We start from the raw sequence: 4,484 nt of genomic DNA, 5'->3' as shown, positions 1-4,484 counted from the left end.
CCATAATGACTTTCAAGTCACCTGAATGCAAATGTAAGTATAAATATAAAGAAATAAATGATAAATAAGGTGGATTAGGGGAGAGTGATTTAGGTCATCTCCATCTCTTTCTCTTTGTCTCCAAATCACACATTTATTTTTTCAGCCCACATCAATGTAGATTTAGATTCTGCACCAAGTACTGGGGATAAAGCCATGAAAGGCACACAAGCAAACAGTTCCTGTTAAAATTGGTGAACACACTATGTACAGAAGCACCATCAATGCAGCGGTAGGAATGAGTAGACAAAGTTTCCTGGAGGAATTGAAATCTGAGCTAAATTTTGATGGATGAGGAAGAATCTACAAAGTGAAATGGTATGAATGAAGGCTTTTGGTATTCTTAGAAGATAAAAAGCACATGCCAAGCAAAGAAGGTACTATAAGGGAGTTCAAATAGTGTGTTATGCTAGAACATGGGATGCACCAAGGCTGGCAGGTGTAGAGTTAGGAAGTTGGTCATGATAAAGAGAGATAGAGAAGGGTTTGATGTAGTGTTGGGATTTAGAAAGACCCTTCTGGTGAATAATGCTCTGAAAGAGGGCTGAAGGTAAGGAGACCCATTTAAAACTTAAGAGAGTTCAGAGGGAGCCTAGTGGAGATAGTGAGGATGGTTCTGAAAAAAAAAGAAGTAGAACTCCCAGTTTGGGGTGATTGATATTCATCTTGGCAATGAGTGAGAGGATCAGTAGTGGACAGCCTAAACTTGGATCATCAAGTTATTAAAAGAAGTATCTGTAATTTCTGCCTCCATTTTCTTATATTAACCTTATATCTCAGCCCCACTTAATTCTGAATGCTACCATCAATCTGAAATAACTCACACTAAAAACCTCTCTGACTTCAGTGTTGCTAAATCCAGTGGATGCTATTTGGGTTCACTTGACCACATTCACTTATCTAGAGCATCTTTTGTCTTTAGTGTTCTATGACACTGCAGCCCCGAGTCTCTAAACTCTCTACTTCATTCCAGTCCCAGATTTATTATTCCCTTTAGGACTCAGATTTTTTCCGAGTTAACACAAATCATTATATCAAATCCTAATTTCATAAATTTTCCCACTTGCTCCCCCCCCCACTGTATTTCTCTTTCAGTGCTCCCCAGTGGCACAACTCACCTTAGTTTTTAAAGCCCTAACACTTTTTGAAAACATTAACTGCTTCCTCTCCCTTGAATTCTATATTCCACCTAAGTTCAGGTTCCGCTGATTCCAGCACTAAACTCTCTCCATTCCCGTTGCCATCACCATAATCCAACCCACTATCATCTTTTAATAACCTCAATCGCCTGTCTGAATTCACTCCTGTCACTCTTCAATTTGTTCTAGATAGTAGTGTGATGTTTTTTTAAAAAATGCAGATCTGATCTTATCACTCAATTGCTTAAAACATTTGAATGGTTTTCAATTTCATTAAAGTCCAAAATCAGTCATATGGTTTGTGTCCACTTCCATCATCTTGCTGCAGCCAAAATTTCCATCCTTACCTCATGTTGCATTTCCCTAAGATGTTGGTGTTTAAAATGTCTGAGATGGAATATTTCTTATCATTGGCTAATATTCAATATGTGAGCAGGAAAACAGATTGAAAAGTCAAATTAAAGGCCAAGGGCCTAGGAGGTGAAGGGAGTGTCATTTGTGTGCACATAACATTTACACTGTATGGTATATGTTAGCAGGAATTACAATAGAAAGAGCATAATTGTCCATGAATTATTTGTTGGTTTGTTATGTTGAGTGAGTCTTATAAGAGTGAGTCTTATAAGAGTTACAAGGAAATGGGGTAATAGAACAACAGCTCTTTTGACTAACATCCCAAGTTTCATTCAAAGGAAGAACTAGTGGTTTAGTAAAAAAATAGTAGGCAGCTACACTAAGCCAGAGGTTGATTTGTTTCTTGGGTTTTTTTTTCTTTTTTTTTTTTTTTTTGGTATCAGGGATTGAACCCAGGAGGACTTAACCGATGAGCTACATCAGCAACCCATTTTATTTTTTATTTTGAGACACAGCCTCACTGAGTTGCTTAGGGCCTCACTAAGATGCTGAGGCTGGCTTTAAACTTGCAATCCTCCTGCCTCAGCTTCTCAAGCTTCTGGGATTACAAGTATGTACCAACACACCCAGCAGAACCTGTGGTTCTTAATACTTTACAATCTAAGTACTATCCAGAGGCCACAGAATATTTTAGCAAGAGTTAAAAGCTCTGGGTTCTAGATCTGATTTTATACCTCATTTTTTTCTGCTCATGTTGGGCACTGGAATATCTGAAACTCAACATTTGTCTTCAGTTAAATGGAAATTAGGACAATTCTCTGACTACCTCATGGAAATTTGAAGACAATTAAACGAGATGATACACATAAATTCTTCATGCTTGTAAACCCTATGAACTTGGGCCTTATATTTTCCCTCTCATCCTTATGTAAAGTGAATGCACTCCAGACCATTTCTGAGGTCCTGTTGTGTCTAAATAAACTTTAACTCTTTAATTATTTTTCAGGGGTAATTTAAGAGGTAGAAATTGGTTACTAAATTATCACAAAATGCCTAAGAGTCCATCATCATCTATTTAAGCATATTATGGAAATGAATCTGTAAAGCAGAGCAAAATAGACAAATTGTGTGAGGCTGAGTTTCCTCCTCTAGGCTGCAGAATGTGTTCATGCTCTTCCTCGAAGGCACGCTGTTCATGATTGGTTCCATTTGCCGTCTATGTCCCCTCCTAAATCAATGAGAGTCCTAGCTTCCAGTTTTCCATTGCTCTCTCCTCCTGTGATTTTATCTCCCATGCAGGAGATAAAATCGCTCACTCCTTAATTGCTGCCACTAAATGCAGACCTTAGCACCCAAAGAATGAAAGAATTGCTAACGTTATATCTGAAAAAAGACAAATAAGCAATACAGTTTCTGAAAATAAAGACTAGCCATGCATTTCAAGAGACTCCAGGCATGACTTTAATAGTTTTACAAGCTTTGTGTCTTCCAAACCCCAAAGCATATGTCTAATGTTCCATTCAGGGAGTTCCCATTCCAAATAAGCTACTCAACCTTCAAGTTTGCATTCCCTTGGGTCAAGAAAATTCCTTCATCAAATATAATTCTTGTGTGTAGCAAAGTGCTGAGTTAATGAATTATTAAGACTATGGGTTCCCCACCCCCCTTGCCACAAATCAACATTCAGCTGAATAAATGTCTGCAAATTTAGTGGGTGTTAAAGACTTTCTGATTCTTGGATTTCTATGAATATTTTTTTCTAGCAATAATGCTTAATGTTTGACAATTAGAAAGTCACTTAATTTATCTAGGGCATCTACAGAAAAGCAAAATTATAATGCTATCTAAACAAACTCTTATGGACATGCTGAAACCATGTTAATGAGGTTTCCAAGTGTAGAGATTACAATGAACTTTGCAAACGAAGTGATTGTTGTCTACATTTTATATTTCGTGCTCAGCTGTATTAGTCAATAGCAATAAGGAATGTTAGACTTTTTTTAGAACGGAGTAATTGATTCCTCTCTCTTCCATTCCATATGTATTGTGTTATCAACACGTATTTCTTCGAATGAAGATTATACAGCAAAGGCTCTAAGATATTGGCAATAGAATAGAAATAAAGTTGTTTTTAAACTCCCTTTTAATAACCTAGACCAGGAGAAAGAGGGTAATAGCAATAAAGTCATTGCTGTCACATGTCATTATTATATTAACACGTAAATTAGATTCAAAACATCTATCATATGCTCTGTGCACCATAGAAAATAGTTCCCAGTGGTCAGATAACTAGACATTCAACAAAAACAGGTTACAGAGAATATATGTGAAAATAAATTATGACAGATACTGATGGAAGAGTGAATCTAGAAAAACCCATAAAATGTAATATTTGGGAATAATAGGAAATATATTGAATATTAAGTTATAATTAACTTTTAAAAGTGAAATAATAAAAAACATTTACATATTTCATTTATCTACTATTTGTAGAGTATCTGCTACATGTAGAAAGCATTTCATGTCCTAAGAAATCAGCATTACACCAAACAGAAAAATCCCCTAACTTTATGAAAATTATTTTCTTTTAGAGACACACACACATAACACATAAATAAAAGTTAAGGTATGAACTTCTTTTGGCCAAGATGAAGTAACAGAAAGTCATTTTACTCTCTGATTTGAGGCAATTATAAAATGGATAACATAAATAAAACACCAGTTCTCAAGATACTGAACATCAGGCAATGAAAGAGCAATGATCCCTGAGATCAACTACATTATTTTTCTCATTGAGTTTCTCATCCAGCAGTTTGTAATACATGCAATTAAATTTTTAGTTATTTCTCTTTATTCATTTAACAAAAGTGTAATAAGTATCTACTGTGTTCCCAGTAATCTTCCAGGTACTGCTCATATAGAAAATGGAGTAGGAGAGATGTATAGTATATC

The sequence above is a fragment of the Ictidomys tridecemlineatus genome, chromosome 8 (assembly GCF_052094955.1).
Source record: "Ictidomys tridecemlineatus isolate mIctTri1 chromosome 8, mIctTri1.hap1, whole genome shotgun sequence".
NCBI classification, from domain to species: Eukaryota; Metazoa; Chordata; class Mammalia; order Rodentia; family Sciuridae; genus Ictidomys; species Ictidomys tridecemlineatus.
Note: the sequence above shows the minus strand (reverse complement) of the source record.